The sequence below is a fragment of the Apus apus genome, chromosome 27 (genome assembly GCF_020740795.1).
Source record: "Apus apus isolate bApuApu2 chromosome 27, bApuApu2.pri.cur, whole genome shotgun sequence".
Classification (NCBI taxonomy): domain Eukaryota; kingdom Metazoa; phylum Chordata; class Aves; order Apodiformes; family Apodidae; genus Apus; species Apus apus.
Window position 1 is genome coordinate 1,228,640 of NC_067308.1, and position 5,145 is coordinate 1,233,784.

The following is a 5,145-nucleotide window of genomic DNA, read 5'->3' on the forward strand; positions in this document are numbered from 1 at the left end:
CCGGACACTTCCACACCATCCCCAGGGACACCCCGGATCCAGCCAGTCCCATTCCCACCAGATCCCCCCCCCAAAAAAAAAAACCCAACCACCCTTGGCTCTGCCAAACCCTGGGAAAGACCAGCCTTCCCAGGATGGCCATCAAACCACCACCACCAACCCTGTACCCCCCTCAAAAGAAACCAACCACCCGATCATCCCGATCGCTCCGCGGGGACCAGAATTCCCAGAGCAGCAACAGGGAGAGGAGGGGGGGGTGGGTGCTGGGGGGGTGGGGATGGGTGGGGATGGGGGGGAAGGTGTGTTTTGGGGGGCAGGGGGGGGAGAGATCTTCCCCCCCCCCCCAAACCCTGGAGGGCCAACCACCCCAGCTTACCTCTGGATCCAGCCCGTGGCGTCGAGCCCCGGAATGATCCTGTTGGGAGGGAAGAGGATCCAGAAAGAGATTTCAAAAGAAGGTTAAAAAAAAATGATGACGAGAGAAACAGACTTTGGTTAAGGAACCACACTTGGAAAAAGTCATCGTAGAGCGTCTCGTGGTTTGGTTGTGGTGGTCGGGTTGTTTGTTTTTTTGTGGTGGTTTTGTTTTGTTTTCTTGGAAACATCTCAGTGCATATTTCTGAGAGGAAAATACACACAATTATCTTCCATTCTCCAACCAACAAAGAAAAAAAAAAGGAACCATTCAAACCAAAAAAGCAAATTAGCCCAAACACAACAGATTAGCTGGGTTTGTTTGTGTCTTTTTTTTTGGTTGTTTTTTTTTGCTGTTTTTTCCTTTTTTTTTTTTTCCTTTGACATTTTTTTAACTCTACTTTTTTTTTTCTGCCTTTTTTTTTTTTGTTGGTTTTTTTTTTGGGTTTTGTCGTTTTTTTTGTTGCTTTTTTTTTTTTTTTTCCTCTTCATGCATTTTTTTTAAACACCTTGTATAAGCCTTTGAGAATAAATAAGCTCCATTTTGCTTCCACATCTCTAAAAACTGCAGCATTTTTAAAACTATGGTCATTTTTAAATCGTGCAATGTTTGTTGTTTTTGTTTTGTTTTGCAACACCCCTTTTTAAAAAATGGAAAATATATATATATATATATATTTGTTTGGTTGGTTTCTTCTTTAAAACTAAACCCTATACAACGCAAATAATCCAAATTTAAAATAAAAAATAACCCAAGAAGAAAGAAAAATCAAACAAAATTATACACAATTGGAACTGTCAACAGTACAGATGAGCACAAGAAATAAAATTAGATCTGAAACATATTTATAGAAGCACGAAGGAGGGTGTTGGTTTCTTAGATTGTCATTCTTCTCATTGTCTTTTGAAAATTAGGAGGAGTTTAATGGATATTAAAGTCTTGGGGGGGGGAAGGATAATGACCCGGACAAAAAAAATAATAATATGATAATAAAATAACCCCGAGCCCCCCGGGAATAAAGACCCAAGGCAAAGACACCCCCCTCACCCCCCAAACCATTTCAGGGTGAAGCTGATGCCAGATCCCAACATTCCTGCTATTCCCACGACTTGCCCGTGGCACCAGCCCAGGGGATTGTCGAGTCCCGTTGCTCCGGATTCGTTCCGGATTCGTTCTGGATTCACTCCGGATTCGCTCCCGTTTCCTTCCCCGGAGATCTCAACCTGCATCTCCACGGCACCGTTTTTATGCCTGGTGGGTTGGTTTGGTTCTTGTTGTTGCTTTTTTGTTTCCCCAGGTTCTCAGCTTCGAGGTTGAAGAGCGAACTCGGGAGTCGGGGCATGAAGTTCATGAGCAAAAATGGGGGGTTGGTTGGGTTTTTTTGGTTGGTTTTGGGTGGGTTTGTTTTTTTTTTTTGCCCCCGATGCTCCAGATGGTGCCGAGTCCTGGGGGAGGGTCTTCACCACCAACTCGAGGAGAAAACCCTTTGGTTGGGTTGATGTTCTTGTCGTGAAGGAAAAATCCAAAACGAAAACCATCATCATCGTCATAAAAAAAAAAAAGGAGACCAATGAGACGTCGTTAATCCCGCCTAATTTCCAAAGCAAGGCCGTGCAAAGAGCTCAGGTGAGTGTCTGGTATGTCCAGGGTCAAGGGAAGGGTCCAAGGTGGGTGAGGAGGACCAGGGTCCACAGCGTCTCTCCCGCTTCCCAGATGGACCAGGTGGAGGGATGGAAGGAGGGACGGAGGGAAGATCCGCCGAAGCCACGCCGGGATTTGAGGTGGGATCCAAGAAGATGGAGGTTCCCACTTGGGGATGGGTAGATGGACAAGGGGTGAGGAGTTGGGGGAGGGGGGAACTGACCACACAAAACCTGCCAGGAACCATTCCCATTCCCACGGGAACCCCTTTGGAGCACGGGGAGAGGGAATGAAAAACGTGTCATCGCGATCGGACTCGATCATCCTCGTTTTATGGAGGAAAAAAGCCCAAACCCAACAAACTTTTGTGGCAGCAAATTTGTCCTTTGGAAGATTTTTTCCATGGGGGAGATTTGAGCTGGAAATTTTTTAGTCGGAAATTTTAGCAGGGAATTTTTAGCTGGAAATTTTTTAGCGGGAAATTATTTTTTGAGTCGGAAATTTTAGCAGAGAATTTTAGCTGGAAATGAATTTTAGCCAGAAATTTCAGCAGGGAATTCAGGGCATGGTGCTCACCATGAGCTGGCCCCACATCCATCAGCTCCTTGGGGGTCTGGTAGGGCAGCCCTGGGCTCAGCACCCACCACCCCAATCCCAGTCCCTGCATCCACAGCCATTTCCAGAGGAGGAAAAGTCAGGGCAGATGTTGGTTGAGAACAGACACGTTGGAGCTTCCCCACAATTCCCTGTTTAACCAGTGGCTCGTGCAGGATGTGGCCACGTTTTCCCTCTTTGCCCATCATTCCTATTTCCTATTTCCATCCAATTTTTGGAGGATTTCCTCCTCCGACCACTTTCATTTATGAAGTTCACTTCATAATAACCCTAAATTTATTTCATTTTCTTCAAATCGCTTTTCCAATTGGAAAGTTGGGCCAAAAAATGTTGGGTTGGGAAAATTTTTGAAATTCACACCAATTTGCATCTGTTTCGCCACCATCCCAGGACATTTTCATCCAGTTTCCCTCATTCCAGCAGGCTGAGCTGGAGGTGGGATGGTCGGTGTTGAAATCCCACCGTGACTTTTGGCTCCTCTCCTGTTCCACCCGGAATTCCAGCCCCAAAGCAGCTCCTGGCTCCTCAGCAGCTCCCAAAGGAGCCGTGTGGGACAAGAAGGATCCGGGCAGGTTTTGTGCCAGTTTGTGAGGGTGACCCCAGGGGTGAGTGGGGACAGGGCTGTCCCCTGCAGGTGGGACAAGGGGGACAGGGTGGCAGGCCAGGATGGGGACCAGCATCCTGGAGAAGAGCGCCTGTGGGGAAAGAGCCCATCCCAAAAGCTGGCACTAACTGGGAATGGTCCCTTCTTCTCCAAACGTTTCCCACCCTGAGCCAACTGCTGCCTTTTGGGAATCCTTGGGAAATCACCCTCAACCAGTAACACCAGGAAACTCCTGGGTTTTATCTCCACTCCACCAAGACTCCAGCAGATTTTCCACACAGCTTCCCCATCCCCTCGTCGATGCCTAGAAACCTCCAGGCAAAATCCCACAGGAGAAGGATTTCTGTGGCATCCTTGACTTCAAAAAAACCAAAACAAACCAAAACCATAAACCCACTTCTTTTCCAATTTAAAGCTTTGTCCCAGGTGGAAAATTTGGGGAAGAAAAAAAACCCTGGGATTTCCTTTCCAAGCAGCACGAACCCATCCTGCCCTGCCACACGCTCCAAGACTTTCCCTTTGGGAAAGGTCAAGGGCAGGTGTAAAACAACCAGCAAGAGCAGAGTTCCCTTCTGATAGAATCATCACAGAATCATGGAATGGGTTGGGTTGGAAGGGACCTTCAAGATCATCTAGTTCCAACCCCCCTGCATGGACAGGGACACCTCCTACCAGCCCAGGCTGCTCAGATGGGGATGGAGATTCCCACCTGGCCTTCAACACTTCCAGGGATGGGGTTTCTCCACCAGGAAGGATCCTGCCTGCCATTATTTTTCCTGCAAACATGATTAAAAATCTGCCCCTCATTCCCTTCTGGGACCTGGGAGCAGGAACAGGCTGTGGCTGCATCACCTTTCATCCTGAATGTCTCCACCAAGCTGCCTTCCTTGCTGGATCGGGAAAACCGGTTGAGGAAAAATCCCATTTTTTGGAAAACTGGCACCTGCCAAAGTCCCTTCTGGGAGCTGGGTCGTGTCTGAACCCCCTCTGGCTGCACCTGGAGCCGGGAGAGCTCCATGGCTGGAAAGTGCCTTCCAGGGATGCTCCGTGTCCCGTCTCCCCTGGGAGCCCGTCCTGCCTCAGGCGCTCTTCCCGAGGGATACGTTCCAACCTCCTGGGGGGGGGGGGGGGACCAACGTCTCTGGGGGTCTCACTGCTCACAGCAGCCACCACCTGCTGCCCGGCCTGCCCACCCATGCCCAAGAGCATCACCAGGGGTGGGTTTTATCCAGCTCTTTGATCCCCATCCCCTCTTCCCCCACCTCTTCCCGATCCCAAGGCCGAGGGGTCACCCGCTGGGCTAGAACGATGCCTACAAAACCCTAAAGCTATTTCTCAGGCAGTTTATGATAACTTCCCCCCTCCCACGCACACACACACACCCCCCCCCCAACCCCATCCCATCCCCAGAACCCGTTTCACAGCCCCCCCACCACCCCCAACACACACACACACACAGAGCCCTTCCCACCCCATCCCACCCCCAACCCTTCCTGGTGGTCGGTGCTCCCGGGGGGAACAGAAAGGGACCCCATCGTGTCACCCGGGGAGCACAGGGGACCCCATATGTCACCTGGGGAGCAGAGGGGACCCTGTGATATCACCCCAGGGAGCACAGGGGACCCCATATGTCACCCAGGGAGCAGAGGGGACCCCATATGTCACCTGGGGGAGCAGAGGGGACCCCATATGTCACCCGGGGAGCAGAGGGGACCCCGTTATGTCACCTGGGGGACCAGAGGGGACCCCATATGTCACCCAGGACCAGAGGGGACCCTGTTATGTCACCCGGGGAGCAGAGGGGACCCTGTTACGTCACCCAGGGAGCAGAGGGGACCCCACATGTCACCCGGGGAGCAGAGGGGACCCC